This window comes from Anomaloglossus baeobatrachus, chromosome 11 (genome assembly GCF_048569485.1).
Source record: "Anomaloglossus baeobatrachus isolate aAnoBae1 chromosome 11, aAnoBae1.hap1, whole genome shotgun sequence".
NCBI classification, from domain to species: Eukaryota; Metazoa; Chordata; class Amphibia; order Anura; family Aromobatidae; genus Anomaloglossus; species Anomaloglossus baeobatrachus.
The window spans coordinates 132,798,176-132,819,676 of record NC_134363.1 but is presented as its reverse complement, the minus strand read 5'-3'; the positions used below and the strand labels follow the sequence as shown (position 1 = coordinate 132,819,676).

Genomic DNA, 21,501 nt, shown 5'->3' with positions numbered 1-21,501 from the left:
TTTTACTAGTCCCCCTAGGGGGCTATAGCGATCAGCAATCCGATCGCTATTATCTATCTGCTGATCACAGCTATACAGCTGTAAACAGCAGATTCAGTCACTTTGTTTTTCCCTCTGCTCTTGGCCGAGGGAAAATGAAAGTGAAACATCATAGCTGCAGGCGTCATCACATGACCCTGTGCTACCATGGCAACCACCAAAAGTCACGTGATAACGCACGTGACTTCCGGTGGGGGCGGCAGTAAGTAACAAACATGGCCGCACGCATTTAGATCTTGCTGCCAGACTTTGGCAGCAAGATTTAAGGGGTTAATAACCGCGGGTGGAAGCGATTCCACCCGCGGCTAGCAGGCACACATGTCAGCTGTTGAAAACAGCTGATATGTGTGCCGACCGCCGCCACCTGCCCGTGGCAGGGGGCGGGGCTTAACGGGACACGATCCTTGACGGATAGCTCCGTCCAAGGTCGTGAAGGGGTTAAAGCAGAACAATTTCTGCTCCAAAACCCAGCACAAAAAAAGTCATACTAACATGTACAAAGTCATACATTCTCTTCCAAAAACAGCATGACATGGCGCTGTTTTTCTCCTTTGACTTGCTATACCTACAAGTGCATCTCAATAAATTAGAATATCCTCAAAAAAATATTTATTTCAGTAATTCAATACAGAAAGTGAAACACATATTGTATAGAGTCATTACACACAGAGTAGTCTATTCCTATATATTATATAGAGTCATTACACACAGAGGGATCTATTCCTATATATTATACAGTCATTACACACAGATGGATATATTCCTATATATATTATATAGAGTCATTACACACAGAGGGATCTATCCACTTACATAATCACTAGTTTTGTCTGTCTCCTATTCCAGCATGCACCGCGGCATTGTACGTTGCGCAGCCGTAGTTCGAACGATGCTCCGGCTTCCGGGTCCTCACTGCACGCATGCATACACACATATATACACACATAGCAGACACACATAGCAGACACCGAACACATACACACACATAGCGCACATGCATGTATATACTGAACACAGACACACACACTGCTGTATACTCACCTGTCCGGGCCGCCGCCGCTTCTGCTGTCAGCCCTTTATTGCAGTTGAATGCTTTGTGGCGCCGTAAAGCATTCAACTGCAGTAAAGCCATGACATCAACCTGCAGCGGCCGCTTCGTACACCGGATGCTATCACGGAAGAGTCTGTGTGCTGAAGCTGGAGGCTCCGCGAGCACAGAGGACAGGTGAGACACTTCACAATAGGGGACAGAAGGAAACCAGCAGGAGCACAATGTGTTCATTACTGCAGAGGACATCAGCCCCCCCGACCAGATCTGTATGCCCCCAGCCCCCCCACCAGAACTGTATATCTTCAGCCCCCCCTCACCAGCTCTGTATGCCTCCAGCCCCCCCACCAGATCTGTATGTCTCCAGCCCCCCCACCAGATCTGTATGCCTACAGCCCCCCCACCAGATCTGTATGCCCCCAGCCCCCCTCATCAGATCTGTATACCCCCAGCCCTCCCCACCAGATCTGTATGCCTCCAGCCCCCCCACCAGATCTGTATACCCCCAGCCCCCCTCATCAGATCTGTATGTCACTAGCCCCCCACCAGAACTGTATGCCTCCAGCCCCCATGACTGTATGCCTCCAGCCCCCCCACCAGATCTGTATGCCTCCAGCCCCCCACCAGATCTGTATGCCTCTGTCGCGGGCGGGGAGGAGGGTGTCAGCACACTACGCTCACCCCTTCTGCTCGGGTCCGGCGGTTGCTGCTCAGTGGTGGCTCGAGCTGTAGGCCGGATCCCGGGGGGTTTCTCGAGCGGCACTCCTCGCCCGTGAGTGAAAGGGGGTTGTTGGGTGTGGGGATAGTTTATTGTCCGTGACGCCACCCCCGGTTGTGGTGATTTCACCACCGCTGCTCAATATGGGGATCCCGGGGATGGTGATGCGGAGCAGCCAGGTGTTGTGTTGCCCCTCCGTGGGTAGGGGTTGGTGATCCCGGGGCCCGGTGATGAGATGGGAGATGCAGGGCCTGGTGGGCGCAGGGACGCGGGGGCAGCGCTGTGCCTTGCGGCACTGTGGTACTCACTCAGCCTGAGACGTTGACACAGTTTTACGGTAAACCACACGGCTGGAAAGACGGTTCCCACGGACGGCTGCACTTGCTCTCCCAGTAGGTGACGGTGATGTCCCTTTTCCTTGCACCTTTGTTTCTGTGTTGGTAGCGATGGGTTCCCACCGGTAACCCGCTCCCCGGCTTCAAGCTGGACCGGAGGAGCTCTACTCTTTGCCCGCAGGCGCCGGCCCTGAGAAACTGGTGCCTTGGCGGTGGCGGTGTTTCTGCTACAATGGTTGGGCTGTTGCCTTCAATCGGGACTTGGTTGTTGGGGGATCTACGTCCCCTTCACTGACGGATTTGGCAAATTATGGTGACTCCTAGCCTTGCCGGGGTCCGAGAGGCCCCTGCCCTGGTGCTGACTGTCCTTTGGTACACTGCTCCAGACCGCCGGGCCACTACCCATCCGCGGTCCTTCCAGGAACTTCCAGACGGTCCCCCTCCAGACAGTCACCGCCGTTGCTGACCTTGATGAACCTGTCCTGCACACAGCTGGACTACTTCAGGCTTTCTTTCTGTCACCTTTCACCTTCCTTCAACTTCTCCTACTCCTCCTTTACCACTTCCACTTCACTTCCTCCCCTAACCGAACTTCACTTGAGCCCTGCCTGGGCTAATCTTCCACTCCTTCCACTTCCTCCTCCGAACTCTATCTCCCTGGTTCTTCCTGCCTCCAGAGCTGTGTCCTCCTCGGTGGGTGGAGCCAACCGCCTGGCCCACCCACTGGTGTGAACATCAGCCTCTGGAGGAAGGCAACAAGGATTTTTGGTTAGCCTTGATGTACCTAACTGGGGTGTAGGGTGTGGTGGTGCAATGACCTGTGACCCCTGGCTTGCCCAGGGTGTCACACCTCCAGCCCCCCACGAGATCTGTATGCCCCCAGCTGCCCCCCGCCAGATCTGTATGCCCCCAGCTCCCCCCACAAGATCTGTATGCCTCCAGCCCCCCACCAGCTATGTGTGCCCCCAGCTCCCCCCACCAGATCTGTATGCCTTCAGCCCCCCACCAGATCTGTATGCCCCCAGCTCCCCCCACCAGATCTGTATGCTCCCAGCCCCCCCACCAGATCTGTATGCCCCACTACCAGATCTGTATGCCCCACTACCAGATTTGTATTCCCCCAGCCCCCCACCAGAACTGTATGCCCCCAGCCCCCCCACCTGATCTGTATGCCCCACTACCAGATCTGTATTCCCCCAGCCCCCCCACCAGATCTGTATGCCTCCAGCTCCCCCCCACCATATCTGTATGCCCCCAGCTGCCCCCCACCAGATCTGTATGCCCCCAGCTCCCCCCACCAGATCTGTATTCCCCAGCCCCCCACCAGATCTGTATGCCTCTAGCTCCCCCCCCCAGATGTGTATGGCCCCAGCTCCTCCCACCAGACCTGCATACCCGCCACCAGATCTGTATGCCCCCATTCCCCCCCCCAAGAGGTCTGTATGCCTCCAGCTCTCCCCCACCAGATGTGTATGGCCCAGCTCCTCCCACCAGATCTGCATGCCCGCCACCAGATCTGTGTGCGCCCAGCTCCCCCCCACCAGATCTGTATGCCCCCAGCTCCCCCCCACCAGATCTGTATGCCCATAGACCCCCCTCACCAGAACTGTATGCCCACAGACCCCCTCACCAAATCTGTATGCCACCAGCCCCACTCACCATTGCTCCTGTCAGGACCATTAAGCACAGACAGATGTTTATTCCACCGCACTCCTGATGCAATAGCATCGGGCCTATTTCTAGTTTCTATATATTATACAGTGTGTCCATCCATATCCTGTCCACCACTATTAACTTGAGAACAGCGACCACTATAAGCATAGAAGTGGTGTCTAGGTATAGTGAAGTAGCCATGCGCTACGCAATGAAACCACCTATAGCGCCACCTGGTGGAAAACAACAGAGTTAGCATTTTTATCTCAAAAACAGAACGAGATAGAGAAAAAAAGTGAATTAAAAAATTGTAGGGCATCATCAATTCAATACGAATCGACACCTTACATACAGAAATGCTATGATATGAAACCCATGATCCCCCCAAAACATTGAATGCTGGTCACGCATATGGCACTCATTTAACTTTGATGCTCAAAGTGGCCCCCGTCAGCTGCAATGCACATCTGGACTCTGGACAGCATACTGTATCTTGCTGCAGGTTGTGCAATATGGTAGGGGACACGTTTGCACAAGCATCTGTGATACGTCGTCGTAGGTCCTGCAATGTTAGTGGAGGGGTCGCATACACCTGCTGTTTGATGTGACCTCACAGAAAGAAGTCCAATGGGGTCAGGTCAGGTGTGCGTGGAGGCCACTCCACACAGCCACCATACCCAATGACTTGTAGGAAGGTCTCCATGAGGTATCGCTTCACGTCCGCAGCCTTGTGAGTTTTACACGTTCTAATCATAGCATTTCTGTATGCAAGGTGTCGATTCGTATTGAATTGATGATGCCCTACAAGTTTGTAATTCACTTTTTTTCTCTATGTCGTTCCGTTTTCGATATAAAAATGCTTACTCCGTTGTTTTCCACCATGTGGCGCTATAGGTGGTTTCCTTGCGTAGCGCATGGATACTTTACTATACCTAGACACCACTTCTATGCCTATAGCTGTCGCCATTCTCAAGTTAATGGCGATAGACAGGATATGGGTGGAAACACTGTATAGAGTCATTACACACAGAGGGATCTATTTCTATAAATTATATAGAGTCATTACACACAGTGATCTATTTCTATATATTAAATAGAGTCATTACACACAGAGGGATCTATGTCATGTGTTTATTTCTGTTAATGTTGATGATTATGGCTTACAGACAATGAAAACCCAAAATTCATTATCTCAGAAAATTAGAATATTATATAAGACCAACTGAAAAATGATTTTGCACTCAGAAATGTTGGCGCCTGCTGAAAAGTCTGTACAGTAAATGCCTCAATACTTGGTTGTGGCTCCTTTTGCATGAATTACTGCATCAATGTGGCAATGTGGCATGGAGGTGATCAGCCTGTGGCACTGCTGAGGTGTTATGGAAGCCCAGGTTGCTTTGATAGCAGCCTTCAGCTCGTCTGCATTGTTGGGTCTGGTGTCTCTCATAGATTCTCTATGGGGTTTAGGTCAGGCGAGTTTGCTGGACAATCAAACACAGTGATACTGTGGTTATTAATGCAGGTATTGGTTCTTTTGGCAGTGTGGACAGGTGCCAAGTCCTGCTGGAAAATGAAATTTCCATCTGCAAAAAGCTTGTCGGCAGAGGGAAGCATGAAGTGCTCTAAAATTTCCTGGTAGACGGCTGCGCTGACTTTGGTCTTGATAAAACACAGTGGAGCTACACCAGCAGATGACATGGCTCCCCAAACCATCACTGATTGTGGAGACTTCACACTAGACCTCAGCAGCTTGGATTGTGGCCTCTCCACTCTTCCTCCAGACTCTGGGACCGCGATTTCCATATGAAATGCAAAAATTACTTTCATCTGAAAATAACACCTTGGACACTGAGCAACAGTCCAGTTATTTTTCTCCTTGGCCCAGGTAAGACACTTCTGGCGTTGTCTATTGGTCTTGAGTGGGATGACACAAGGAATGTGACACTTGTAGCCCATGTCCTGGATACGTCTGTGTGTGATGGCTCTTGAAGCACTGACTCCAGCAGAAGTCCACACCTTGTGAATCTCCCCGAAATTTTTGAATGGCCTTTTCATAACAATCCTATCAAGGCTGCGGTTATTGCTTGTGCACCTTTTTCTACCACACTTTTTCCTTCCACTCAGCTTTCTATTAATATGCTTGGATACAGCATTCTGTGAACAGCCAGCTTCTTTAGCAATGACCTTTTGTGGCTTACCCTCCTTGTGGAGTGTGTCAATAACTGCCTTCTGGACTTCTGTCCAGACAGCAGTCTTCCCCATGATTGTGTAACCTACTGAACCAGACTAAGGGACCATTTTAATGCTTAGGGAGCTTTTGCAGGTGTTTTGTACTAATTATTTAAATTTTTTGAGATAATGACTTTTTGTTTTTCATTGGCTGTAAGTCATAATCATCAACATTAACAGAAATAAACACTTGAAATAGATCCTTCTGTGTGCAATGACTCTATAAAATATATAGGAACAGATTCCTCTGTGTGTAATGACTCTATAAAATATATAGGAATCGATCCCTCTGTGTGTTATGACTCTATGTAATATATAGAAATAGATCCCTCAGTGTGTAATGACTCTATATAATATATAGAAATAGATCCCTCTGTGTGTAATGACTCTATGTAATATGTTTCTCTTTTTGTATTGAATTACTGCAATAAATTAACTTTTTGATGATATTCTAATTTATTGAGATGCACTTGTATATATCTCACACACACCACATAGCATACACGCATGTATACACCAAGCATTTCAACATACACATTCCTCACCTATTGTACCCTGACCCATCCCCTGTAGACCGTGAGCCCTCGTGGGTAGGGTCCTCTTTCCTCCTGTACCAGTCTGTTTTGTACTGTTAATGATTGTTGTACTTGTTTTTATGTATACCCTTTTCACCTGTAAAGTGCCATGGAATAAATGGCGCTATCTATATATATAATTGCCTTATTCTGTCTGTCTGTCTGTCCGTCTTGCTCCAAAATTGTGTCCTTACGGTGACACAAAGCTGATTGGCTGCTGGGCTCGCCATGGCCCCGCCCCCCGCACGGATTGGCCGCTCACCCAGGCTCCGCCCCCCCCCCACAGATTGGCCTCTCGCCCCGGCACCCTCCAGGCATTGGCAATTCGGCCACGCCCCGCCCCCCTCACGCAATGCACGCTAGCTCTGGCCCCGCCCCCCCCACGCATTCCCCGAACCGACACGGTCACGGAGCCACGACTGCCAGGTGAGTACTGTACCCCCGGGAGCCCACATCAGCGTACGCCGCCAAACCAGCTGACACATACCCTCGCATTGCTGGTGGTTGGCCGGCGTATGCTGGTGTGGGCTCCCGTGCGAGCGGGGGACGAGATACGCTGGTAACCATGGTAGCATAGTTACCAGCGCATCAAGGTCCTGCAGCGGCGGAACATACACACACGCACACACATAACAGCACACACACACACATCAGATCACACTCACTCTCACACACACCTCACACACACATCACATCGCATCCACACACTCACAACATCCTGGGATATCGCTTGCTTCTCGGCGGTGATACTGTGCTGTGAGCTTCCAGGACCTGCCGGAGGATCACATGGCCAGAAGCATGTGGTATCTCCGGATGTTGTGAGTGTGAGCGCGTATGTGCAATATCGTTAATGTGTGTGTGCGTGAGTGTATGCGATCGGGTGTGTGTGAGTGTATGCGATCGGGTGTGTGTGAGTGTATGCGATCGGGTGTGTGTGAGTGTATGCGATCGGGTGTGTGTGTGTGTATGCGATCGGGAGTGTGTGTGTGTGAGTGTATGCGATCGGGTGTGTGTGAGTGTCGGCAGAGGAGCACGGCGTGCTGGAGGAGGCTGGGAGGAGAGAGGCTGATCCTGGGGAAGGCTGGGATGGGGAGGCTGAGAGAAGAGAGGCTGATGCTGGGGGAGGCTGAGGCTGGGGTAGGCTGGGAGGAGAGAGGCTGATGCTGGGGACCGAAAAGGCTGATGCTGGGAGGGGAGGGGCTGATGCTGGGGGAGGCTGAGGCTGGGGTAGGCTGGGAGGAGAGAGGCTGATGCTGGGGACCGAAAAGGCTGATGCTGGGAGGAGAGAGGCTGATGCTGGGGGAGGCTGAGGCTGGGGTAGGCTGGGAGGAGAGAGGCTGATGCTGGGAGGAGAGAGGCTGATGCTGGGGGAGGCTGAGGCTGGGGTAGGCTGGGAGGAGAGAGGCTGATGCTGGGAAGAGAGAGGCTGATGCTGGGAGGAGAGAGGCTGATGCTGGGGGAGGCTGATGCTGGGGGAGGCTGATGCTGGGGGAGGCTGAGGCTGGGGTAGGCTGGGAGGAGAGAGGCTGATGCTGGAAAGAGAGAGGCTGATGCTGGGAGGAAAGAGGCTGATGCTGGGGGAGGCTGATGCTGGGGGAGGCTGAGGCTGGGGTAGGCTGGGAGGAGAGAGGCTGATGCTGGGGACAGAAAAGGCTGATGCTGGGAGGAGAGAGGCTGATGCTGGGAGGAGAGAGGCTGATGCTGGGAGGAGAGAGGCTTATGCTGGGGGAAGCTGAGGCTGGGGTAGGCTGGGAGGAGAGAGGCTGATGCTGGGAGGAGAGAGGCTGATGCTAGGGACAAAAAAAGGCTGATGCTGGGATGAGAGAGGCTGATGATGGGGACAGAGAGGCTGATGCTGGGGACAGAGAGGCTGATGTTGGAAGGAGAGAGGCTGATGCTGCGGGTAGAGAGGCTGATGCTGGGAGGAGAGAGGCTGATGCTGCGGGCAGAGAGGCTGATGCTGCGGGTAGAGAGGCTGATGCTGGTGCAGCATGGGGGATGGAGCACGATGGGGGGTGCGCAGCATGGGGGATGGAGCACGTTTGGGAGTGCACAGCATGGCGGATGGAGCACGTTTGGGAGTGCGCAGCATGGCGGATGGAGCACGTTTGGGAGTGCGCAGCATGGCGGATGGAGCACGTTTGGGAGTGCGCAGCATGGCGGATGGAGCACGTTTGGGAGTGCGCAGCATGGCGGATGGACCACGTTTGGGAGTGTGCAGCATGGCGGATGGAGCACGTTTGGGAGTGCGCAGCATGGCGGATGGAGCACGTTTGGGAGTGCGCAGGATGGCGGATGGACCACGTTTGGGAGTGCGCAGCATGGCGGATGGAGCACATTTGGGAGTGCGCAGCATGGCGGATGGAGCACGTTTGGGAGTGCGCAGCATGGCGGATGGAGCACGTTTGGGAGTGCGCAGCATGGGGGATGCAGCACGATGGGGAGTGCGGAGTATGGTGGATGCAGCACGTTTGGGAGTGCGCAGCATGGCGGATGGACCACGTTTGGGAGTGCGCAGCATGGCGGATGGAGCACGTTTGGGAGTGCGCAGCATGGCAGATGGAGCACGTTTGGGAGTGCGCAGCATGGGAGATGGAGCCCGATAGGGGGTGCGCAGCATAGGGGATGGAGCACGATAGGGAGTGCGCTGCATGGGGGATGGAGCACGATGGGGAGTGCGGAGTATGGCGGATGGAGCACGTTTGGGAGTGCGCAGCATGGCGGATGGAGCACGTTTGGGAGTGCGCAGCATGGTGGATGGAGCACATTTGGGAGTGCGCAGCATGGCGGATGGAGCACGTTTGGGAGTGCGCAGCATGGGAGATGGAGCACGATGGGGAGTGCACTGCATGGGGGATGGAGCACGATGGGGAGTGCGCTGCATGGGGGATGGAGCACGATGGGGAGTGCACACCTCCCCCCAACACACACACACACACACACACACGCGCGCGCACTGCACAACACACCACACACACACACTGGGAACCACAATCAACTGCCCTACACAGACACCCACACACACAGACAACGCTGCACACACACAACACCCAACACACAAACACCGCGGCACACACAAATATACGCACATACCGCACAACACACACATTGCACAAAACATACCTCCCCCCAAAACACACCACACACACACAAACCGCACAACACACACACACACACAACGCTACAGACACACAGCGCTCCACAAACAACGCAACACACGCAACACACATACAACACCGCTCTCACCCCCCATCACACCCAGACAACACCCAGAACATGTACAGCGCCCTACACAAACACTTGGTAACTACACACAACAACATCTATATATATATATATATATATATATATATATATATATATATATATATATATATATATATATATATATATATATATATATATATATATATATATACAGTTAGGTCCAGAAATATTTTGACAGTGACACAATTTTCCGAGTTGGGCTCTGCATGCCACCACATTGGATTTGAAATGAAACCTCTACAACAGAATTCAAGTGCAGATTGTAACGTTTAATTTGAAGGTTTGAACAAAAATATCTAATAGAAATTGTAGGAATTGTACACATTTCTTTACAAACACTCCACATTTTAGGAGGTCAAAAGTAATTGGACAAATAAACCAAACCCAAACAAAATATTTTTATTTTCAATATTTTGTTGGGAATCCTTTGGAGGCAATCACTGCCTTAAGTCTGGAACCCATGGACATCACCAAATGCTGGGTTTCCTCCTTCTTAATGCTTTGCCAGGCCTTTACAGCCGCAGCCTTCAGGTCTTGCTTGTTTGTGGGTCTTTCCGTCTTAAGTCTATGCATGCCCATGCCATCACGTTGCCTCCACCATGTTTTACAGAGGATGTGGTGTGCCTTGGATCATGTGCCGTTCCCTTTCTTCTCCAAACTTTTTTCTTCCCATCATTCTGGTACAGGTTGATCTTTGTCTCATCTGTCCATAGAATACTTTTCCAGAACTGAGCTGGCTTCATGAGGTGTTTTTCAGCAAATTTAACTCTGGCCTGTCTATTTTTGGAAATGATGAATGGTTTGCATCTAGATGTGAACCCTTTGTATTTACTTTCATGGAGTCTTCTCTTTGCTGTTGACTTAGAAACAGATACACCTACTTCACTGAGAGTGTTCTGGACTTCAGTTGATGTTGTGAACGGGTTCTTCTTCACCAAAGAAAGTATGCGGCGATCATCCACCACTGTTGTCATCCGTGGACGCCCAGGCCTTTTTGAGTTCCCAAGCTCACCAGTCGATTCCTTTTTTCTCAGAATGTACCCGACTGTTGATTTTGCTACTCCAAGCATGTCTGCTATCTCTCTGATGGATATTTTCTTTTTTTTCAGCCTCAGGATGTTCTGCTTCACCTCAATTGAGAGTTCCTTAGACCGCATGTTGTCTGGTCACAGCAACAGCTTCCAAATGCAAAACCACACACCTGTAATCAACCCCAGACCTTTTAACTACTTCATTGATTACAGGTTAACGAGGGAGACGCCTTCAGAGTTAATTGCAGCCCTTAGAGTCCCTTGTCCAATTACTTTTGGTCCCTTGAAAAAGAGGAGGCTATGCATTACAGAGCTATGATTCCTAAACCCTTTCTCCGATTTGGATGTGAAAACTCTCATATTGCAGCTGGGAGTGTGCACTTTCAGCCCATATTATATATATAATTGTATTTCTGAACATGTTTTTGTAAACAGCTAAAATAACAAAACTTGTGTCACTGTCCAAATATTTCTGGCCCTGACTGTATATATATATATATATATATATATATATATATATATATATAACAAAAATCATACATGAACTACACAATACGTAAATTCTAGAATACCCGATGCGTAGAATCGGGCCACCTTCTAGTAATAATAATAAATAATAATACTACACATATATGTATACACACACACACACACACACATGTATGTACCAAGCATACACACATGTATACACAGAGCACACACACATACACATATGGAGAGAGACACTCTTTTTTCGTTTCTGGTTCTTCCTCCCCTTCTGCCAAGAGCCATAGCTTTCTATTTTTGACATTTTGAGATTGACATGTTTGATCTGACATGTTTGATCATGCCATTTGGGAGATAAATCATTTTTCACCATGCGCTGTCATTTACTGTAACATGACCATCGGTATATGGTGTATACCGATGATCACGTGAACGGGGACCTGAAAAAATCATGATCTCCAGGGTGTCAGCTACCCCCGGTAGCTGAAATTGCGAAGATTTTCCGACGCTAGGGGGCGCTATTTACTTTTTTCTGCCTGCTGTTTATCTCTGTAAGGCTGTTGTAATGGGGTTAAATGTCAGTAATGTAGAAATAAACCATCAGCCGTGTGATAAAAAAAACCTTTGTAAAATATCCTGTTCAGGAAGAGGTAATTGAAAATAATATAATTTATAATTAACTCCTTCATGCACCGATACTCTAATAATATGTAGAATATAATGTTCTGACGATATCTATAGTGACATTTTAATTGCTGAGTATGAAAACATAAAGCTGCTCCCCCAGATTATCTCCCCAGCTTCATATATTATGCAGAGTTATAGCATGTCTGTATGAAATGCATTGTGGAGAAATAACAGCGTCCTGTCCCTTTAAATTCTGTGTGTTGCATGACACTGGTCAGCAGCCAATAAGATTGCTGGATTTGAATATGAAGCAATAAACATAAAACAAACTGTCACTCATCCTCAGTCTATTACAGACAGTGACGAGTGGAGTTGTATATCGGTGAGTGCCGCCATCACATCCCCTGATGATCGGACACTGATTTATCTCCTCTCCTCGATGCTTCTTTCCTGTTATCTGGAATCCGCTGATGATTTTATTATTTCACCTAAACTCAAAACAGGCGAGAAACCGGGCAGAGCAGAGAATTCTGCCACAACCGCTGCTGTCACCGGCCACTAGGGGGCACTATCAGTGCAATCTGTATTTACTGGTGCACTGTGCTCCCCCTAGTGGCTGCAGGAAAGCAGAAGTTTATGTTTAGGTAACACAGGACACTGCGGCCGGCGTTATTTATTGGGGCATTATTTACCACTAATGTCAGTGGGATTGGTGTCCTGGCGCTGTTATTGGGGGTCAGGCTCTATGTGCTAGTAATGAAGTCACTTTCACTGTCATTTTTGTGGGGTTACCTGTTTTTATTTGCATGAAGAACATAGAAATCCATGTATGCCATATATCTGTATTTACAGGCCCCAGTACAATCATCAATGTACAGTGTTTTCTTGTGGTATTACCTATACTGGAGACTCTACAAACACCCAGAATAGTCTGGATTTGATCATGTTGCCTCGATGTATGGGTGTAATGGGGTCCAATACCTGGGGGGACGGTCACTATAAATATGTGTGGGAAGCTGCGGTGTTTGTGTATTTATCAGATCTGTGACTAAATCTTTTTTGGATTCACAGATTTTGCTATGGAGTTATCAATGTACGATATTTACAAGATGGCACGGAGCAGCAGCTCTATGGAGGTCTGCAGCTTTATTATACAAGGACCCTCGTTCTATTGTCCATCCCTGATGAGTTATAAGTGGACACTCACCGGATTCTGTTTTCTTTAGGACGTCTACTGCCGCCAGGAATGTGTCTTCGGATCTGGATACTTATTATGTGAGATTATTATTTTATATAATAACAATTTCCAGTTAATTTGAGAATAAAGTGTCATTCCTATAATCCAGCATTTAATAATCCAGAATATCTATTAGTCCAGCACAGAATTGCAACACATTGTAGATTGATCAGAAAATCTGTTAGAAAATAGTTTTCCATAGTAATTTGTGTGATTTTCTTTGCACAGAATCATTCAGAATCCAGCAGGTCACGGGGATTTGGGTTAAAGTTATTGTCCAGTAATTTTAAGGATTTCTGGATATTGTATGATTGATCCCATTATCTGCTTGTGTTTTCTCTCCAGCTCGTCCCAGCACCAAGGAGGAGGCGGAAAACCAACTGCTCATCTCCAGCACCAGATTCCTCCCATCACCGATCTTCAAGATGGAGGTGACTGATCACTCCTCATATTATGTCCTCATGTTCTGTCCATAGATGTAAAGGAACGTCTCAGCAGACAATTAACTTGCTCTTTTTTTCTCAGCGCCTGATGCCGACCAACCGTGAAGCCCAGGAAAAATATCTTCGGTTTCCATTACATGAAAAAAGACCCGAGCCGCCATCAGTGACGCCAGAGCCGCCATCAGGGACGTCAGAGCCGCCATCAGGGACGTCAGAGCCACCATCAGTGACGCCAGAAGAGCAGAATGAAGAGGAGATAACGGAACCAATGGAGGTGAAAGACCAGGAAGAAAGTGAGAAAGAAGACACCAAGAAGACGTCAGAGCAGTGGAATGATGTGGTGATATCCGAACCTATGAAGTATCGAGAGGTGAAAGAATTTGAAGAAGATGAGAAAGAAGACACCAAAAAGAAAGAAAAGTTCAGGAGCTAAACGGCGAATGATGCAAAATACCACAACAAGCATCCAGAACCAGCCAGCAAAGAGAAAATGAGATCAGAACCAGCTGGCACAGAGTCAACAAGATCACCACCAGCCAGCACAGAGTCAACGACTTCAGATCCACCTGACAAAGAGACAAAGACTTCAGAACAAGACAGCAAAGAGACAACGAGTTAAGAAGCAGCCGGCGCAGAGACAGATCATCCGCCAGCAGTCCTCCATATTCAAATACATCAGCTCCAACCTCAGTAGAATAAGAAACACCATTTGGACCAACCTCTTCAAAGTGAGGAGACGCTGATGGATTGTGGACCCAACATACAAGCTGTAAGAACATCAACAGCATAAAATCTGGTAAGTATAATAATAATAATAACAACCATAAAATAGTAATTATTAGGTTTAGAAATAGATTAAAAATGTAGTAAAAACATTAAAAAGACATATAATAGGAGCAGTAATATAGTATCAAATATCGTAATAATAATAATAATAAAAATAAGAATAATAATAGGAGCAGTAACTAACATTAATTGTACAATAATGATAATTAGGGCCATAAAAATAATCTCAGCAGGTTTGATCCAGGGTTCTCGGACTGATCGCCTTTTCTTGGGATCGAGAAGGAATATTGCCCCCTGAGACACAAATTGGCTGAAGGTGTCCAGAGTTTTTTTGCCTTCTTCTGGATCAACAGCTTTAGGAATAGAAATCTAAGTTATAATTTTAGTAAAATATCAATACAAATGTTAATAATAATAGTAATAATAAAATAGCAATAATCCAAAAATATCTAGAATTAAATATTACAGAGTAGAATAATAATAATAAAATTAATAGAACAGTAATGCGATCAGTAAAATAGCAACAAACTAAAAATAGCATAAATAATAGTATAATAATAATAGTAATACTAATATTATTACAGTATTTATAGTAATGACTAGAATAATTAGCATATCATTAATAGGTATTAGGGGATTTGATCCAGGGTCTCGGACTGATCGCCTTTTCCCAGGGTCGAGAAGGAATTTTTCCCTCTGAGACACAAATTGGCTGAAGGTGTCCAGGTTTTTTTTGCCTTCTTCTGGATCAACAGCTTTAGGAATAGGAATCTAAGATATAATTTTAGTAAAATATGAAAACAAATGTTAATAATAATAGTAATAATAAAATAGCAATAATCCAAAAATATCTAGAATTACAGTGGTGAATAATAATAATAGAATAGTAATACGATCAGTAAAATAGCAACAAACTAAAAATAGCATAAATAAATAAATAGTAATAATAATAATAGCATTTATAGTAATGACTAGAATAATTAGTATATCATTAATAGGTATTAGGCGATTTGATCCAGGGTCTCGGACTGATCGCCTTTTCCCGGGGTCGAGAAGGAATTTTTCCCCTTGAGACACAAATTGGCTGAATGTGTCCGGGGAATTTTGCCTTCTTCTGGATCAACAGCTTTAGAAATAGGGATCTAATTCATAGCAAATAAAGAAATAATAGAAATATTAGTAATAATTATAATATTAAAAAGAATAAGTTAAAAAGCATAGAAATAGAATTTAAAAAAATAATAGTAATATAAATGATAATATTACATTATTATTAGGAATAATATAATAATAACATAACACATTATTAGGCACCAGCAGGATTGATCCAGGGTTCTCGGACTGATCGCCTTTTTCCGGGGTCGAGAAGGAATTTTTCCCCTTGACACAAATTGGCTGAATGTGTCTAGGGGTTTTTTGCCTTCTTCTGGATCAACAGCTTTAATTCTAGTGATCTTATAGTACTAGAGTAATGATAGTAATAAGAAGTATAATAATATTATAATAGTAATGAATAGATTACTAGGATAATAATAAGAAGAATATTATAGATACAATAAATAGGTTAGTGTAGGGCCCCATCTGATGAGGTCGCCTTGTCGTTGGCAGATGGGCTTGCACAATTTGGTTAAAATGTGCACTAAGAACCTCACATTTATAAGTATAGCAAATATGGCAGTAATAAAAGGTAATAAAGAAAAACAGAAAATCAAAACACATTTGGAAACATTTGTCTTTCAATGTAGCAATGAGACACATGATCTAGATGTCGCCCGCTCATGCTGCTGTGTAGCCCTAATTTAAAGTGTATCACTGGTGGCCGATCAGCCAGTAATTGTGAGCTATGGGAATGATGGGTCCAGTTGTTCTCATCTGGATATAGTCTTGTGGGAAGCACAGTGCGCTTACAATGGCCGATCATGTCTGTTAAACGACCGCTGATCGGCCACATCCAGTCGATCGTCTGTCATTTAATGGTCTTTCTAGACCGGCCGATCATCGCACTTCCAGGTGCACAGAATACAGTTGGTACAAATCGATTTGTATGACCCAGTATATCGGCCATGTCAGTATTCTGTGGCCGCATGATGCCTTGAGAACAGTCTCCTTCCTCCGCGCATCTCAGGGCTCTCAGATTACTGATGATTTTCCGATTACTGATGAGCTCAATAGACCAGATCCTGTGAATCGATTCTGAATAACTCTAGCACAGGACAATCATCAGCACAATCATCTGTCGCCTGATGGACAACTTTTTGCTCCTCAGTCGGCTGGCCTATTTAATCAGCCGATAATCCGGAAATCAACTTTTGTTTCATTTGTAAATTTGCCTGATGAAGAAGCCTCTGTGCTCCAAAAGCAAATATTTTTTGGATTGGCCAGTAGAGAAAACGTTTGTCTGTTTTGGCATAAAATTATTTACAGTAAGATAAGAAGCACAAACTTTACAGAAAAATCAAAGCCCAATGGATAACTTCACCTTACAGCAGAAAGTGGCATAAATATAGCAGATGTCTGTATCAGCTGATGGCTGGAGTAGATTTCAGTCACTGGTGTGAACGATGCCTGAGATGTGCTAAATATATCAAGAGTCATGCACCTGTAACAAATCTGAGGCATCTGATTCCTCTTTCACACAAAAAACTCTCAGAATTTCATCCAGATAAAATACATCTTTGTACCGTGTTAACCAGTAGATAGAAGAAAAATGTTTTAAAGAGATGAGAGTCCTCAGTGGTTGGTCGAAGTTTCATTAGTATTTTCCATCAGAGTCATCAGAGTTTGGTCAGAGGACCGTGTGTGAGAGGAGAGCTGCTTTTCTGCAGATCACAGCAATGCTGCTGTGATCTACAGAAATAAATGAGTGATCAGACTGCTGATCCTTATAGTCCCCTAGGGGGACTAGTAAAATTAAAAGAAAAAAAAAAAGTTAAGTTTAAAAAAAATAAAAAAAACATAAAAAGTTCAAATCACCCCCTGTTCGCCCCATTGAAAATTAAAGAGTTAAAAAAAATATACAGGTTTGGTATCGCCATATTCAGAAATGCCCGATCAAAATATAAAATCAATTAACCTGATCAATAAACGGCGTAGCATCAAAAAAATTCCAAACGCCAAAATTACGTTTCATAGTCGCCACAAATTTTGCACAAAATGCAATAACAGGAGATGAAAGCTTAGCATCTGTGCAAAAATGGTACTGTTAAAAAGTCAGCTCGAGATGCAAAAAATAAGCCATCACTGAGCCATAGATCCCGAAAAATGAGAATGCTACGGTTTTCGTAAAATGGCGCAAATGTCTGATTTTTTTTAACCTCTTAGATAACAGTAAACTTATACATGTTTGGTGTCTCTGAACTTAAAGGGAACCTGTCATCAGAAATTTCGCCCAAAAGCTAAAAGATTCCCCCTCTGCAGCTCCTGGGCTGCATTCTAGGAAGGTCCCTGTTATTATTGTGCCCCATGTGAGACCAAAATAAAGCCTTTATAAAGTTCTACCTTTTTGTATGCAGCTTCTGTAAATCCGTCACGGGGGCGAGCTCTCTGCCGTCCGTTATTCTGCCCCCTGGTCCTGTATGCCGCCCCCATCGCTCCTTTCCATATCTGATGCACCGCCCACTGCTCCAGCCATCCCCGCGCATGCCCAGTGCCAGTCTCACAGGACTGAGCAGTTTGACCGCTGGTGACGTGTGCGCAGGCAAGTGATTATGGACGGGACTGTGACTGTTATCAGCAAGTACCCGGCCATAATCTCTTGAGCGCGCAAATCTCTCCAGCATTCACACTGAGCTCAGTGTAGATGCTAGACTGTATGGGCTGCTTCCAGGAATGACGTCCCTTTGTCACGTGATAGTATTTCGAACACGCCCCTATCACATGACAAAGGGACGTCATCCCTGGAAGCAGCCCATACAGTCTAGCATCTACACTGAGCTCAGTGTGAATGCTGGAGAGGTTTGCGCGCTCAAGAGATTATGGCCGGGTACTTGCTGATAACAGTCACAGTCCCGTCCATAATCACTTGCCTGCGCACACGTCACCAGCGGTCACACTGCTCAGTCCTGTGAGACTGGCACTGGGCATGCGCGGGGATGGCTGGAGCAGTGGGCGGTGCATCAGATATGGAAAGGAGCGATGGGGGCGGCATACAGGACCAGGAGGCAGAATAACGGACGGCAGAGAGCCCGCCCCCGTGACGGATTTACAGAAGCTGCATACAAAAAGGTAGAACTTTATAAAGGCTTTATTTTGGTCTCACATGGGGCACAATAATAACAGGGACCTTCCTAGAATGCAGCCCAGGAGCTGCAGAGGGGGAATCTTTTAGGTTTTGGGCGAAATTTCTGATGACAGGTTCCCTTTAAAATGACCTGAGGCATCACACCAACATATCAGTTTTACTATATAGTAAGCAAGGTGAATAAAATATTCCCAAAACAATGGTGCAATTGCATACAGCAGCCAGTCTAAAAAAAAACATAGAGGTGCAGTCTTAATTTGATGACATAGATTTTCATTAAAAAATGTTAACAAATTTATAGAGAAACAAAATAAATTGTAAAACCTTCTTTTAATGTCCTATACTTGGAAAAAAAATCCACCTGCTTTGGGGACATTTCTGGAGTAAGTTAAGCCCGCTTTACACGCTACAATATATCTTACGATGTGTCGGCGGGGTCACGTCGTAAGTGACGCACATCCGGCATCGTAAGGTACATTGTAGTGTGTGACAGCTACGTGCGATTGCTATTGAACGTTAAAACGTTCATCGCATACACGTCGTTGAATCCTGACGAATTGCACATCGGGTTGTTCAATGTTCCCGAGGCAGCACACGTCGCAGTGTGTGACACCCCGGGAACATTGAACAGATCTTACCTGCGTCCCGCGGCTCCAGCCGGCAATGCGGAAGGAAGGAGGTGGGCGGGATATTTACGTCCCGCTCATCTCCGCCCCTCCACTTCAATTGGCCGGCTGCCATGTGACGTCGATGTGATGCCGAACGTCCCTCCCACTCCAGGAAGTGGACGTTCGCCACCCACATTGAGGTCGTATGGACGGGTAAGTACGTGTGACGGGGGTTAATCGTTTGTGCGGCACGTTCAACAAATTGAACATGCCTCACATACGATGGGGGCATTGCAAATCGCATACGATATCCTATGCGAAATTGCAACGTGTAAAGCAGGCTTTACACATCTTTAGTTATGTAAGCTACGATGAATTTGATGAGCGGACATGACCACGCCTGTTCCCACCCATGCGCTGCGCATTCTATGCTTGTATTGGTGCAGCTGGCCGACACGGTGGTGTAAATGCCAAAAATCACAATGTTTTTGCACAACTACCAAGTTGTTAAAACATTGCAACCTATTAAAGAGAGCCAACCAGCAGGATTTTGCTGTATAAAGTAAAGGCAGTGGCATACAGGCAGTAAGATGCTGAATCCAGGCATACCTGTTATAGAAAGATCCGCTGCTTGGCTGATGAAATATCTTTAATCAAAGTTTCAGAAATGCCCTGCACTTTGATTGTGTGCAGCGGGGACTTGGCCTTTGTGGGTCGGGTCCTCGATATTTATTTTTCCTCCGGCGTCCTCCTGGCTTTCCCCCCTTGTGTTTATTTGAATATCGCACAGCACCACCATTGCAGCGCGTCTTCATTACCACACTATTCTGTCTTCATTAAAATGGTGCATCCGCGCATGCATGTTCCACGATCTCTGGCTCCATTTTATTAAAAGACAATATCCCACATTGCCAGAGGCCTGGGGAGGCTGGAGGGGAGCGCACACGGGCCTGGGGAGGCTGGAGGGGAGCGCACACGGGCCTGGGGAGGCTGGAGGGGAGCGCACACGGGCCTGGGGAGGCTGGAGGGGAGCGCACACGGGCCTGGGGAGGCTGGAGGGGAGCGTACACGGGCCTGGGGAGGCTGGAGGGGAGCGCACACGGGCCTGGGGAGGCTGGAGGGGAGCGCACACGGGCCTGGGGAGGCTGGAGGGGAGCGCACACGGGCCTGGGGAGGCTGGAGAGGAGCGCACACGGGCCTGGGGAGGCTGTAGGGGAGTGCACACGGGCCTGGGGAGGCTGGAGAGGAGCGCACACGGGCCTGGGGAGGCTGGAGAGGAGCGCACACGGGCCTGGGGAGGCTGGAGGGGAGCGCACACGAGCCTGGGGAGGCTGGAGGGGAGCGCACACGAGCCTGGGGAGGCTGGAGGGGAGCGCACACGAGCCTGGGGAGGCTGGAGAGGAGCGCACACGGGCCTGGGGAGGCTGGAGGGGAGCGCACACGGGCCTGGGGAGGCTGGAGGGGAGCGCACACGGGCCTGGGGAGGCTGGAGGGGAGCGCACACGGGCCTGGGGAGGCTGGAGAGGAGCGCACACGGGCCTGGGGAGGCTGGAGAGGAGCGCACACGGGCCTGGGGAGGCTGTAGGGGAGTGCACACGGGCCTGGGGAGGCTGGAGAGGAGCGCACACGGGCCTGGGGAGGCTGGAGAGGAGCGCACACGGGCCTGGGGAGGCTGGAGGGGAGCGCACACGAGCCTGGGGAGGCTGGAGGGGAGCGCACACGAGCCTGGGGAGGCTGGAGAGGAGCGCACACGGGCCTGGGGAGGCTGGAGAGGAGCGCACACGGGCCTGGGGAGGCTGGAGAGGAGCGCACACGGGCCTGGGGAAGCTGAAGGGGCTCAGACAGGCCTGGGGGCACAAACCTGAGGGACGCTGGGGCAGCCGCTCCTCTTCTGTGGGACGAGAGCAGAGCACATTGCAGGCTTACAACACCCACAAAGTATGTCCTCCAGTGAATGTATGGCTGAGCCTAAAATGTATGGGCTCCTTCCAGGTTGGTGGACATGTATTCTATGCGAGATTTAAAGGGCCAGCAGCCAGCAAGACATGGCTGCTGCCTGAGCACTCCTGTCCCTGGGAATCTGCCCAGGGGCCGCAGGAAAGATCATCGCGAGCCACATATGTCCCGTGGGCCGAAGGGTTCCACCCCTGTAATAGGCCAGTTTCAGACATCCGTGTTT

General features: G+C 48.0%; 1 protein-coding gene across 1 annotated transcript in view; it reads right to left on the bottom strand.

Annotated features, from left to right (window-relative positions):
* The window catches only part of ACOT7 (acyl-CoA thioesterase 7), a 342,748-nt gene extending 322,434 nt beyond the window's left edge, over positions 1 to 20,314 (bottom strand). The window contains exon 1 of the mRNA XM_075328840.1: positions 19,932 to 20,314. The gene's annotated coding sequence lies outside the window, so the exon portion shown is untranslated. The remainder of the gene's footprint in view (positions 1 to 19,931) is intronic.
* Between the last annotated feature and the right edge of the window lie 1,187 nt (positions 20,315 to 21,501).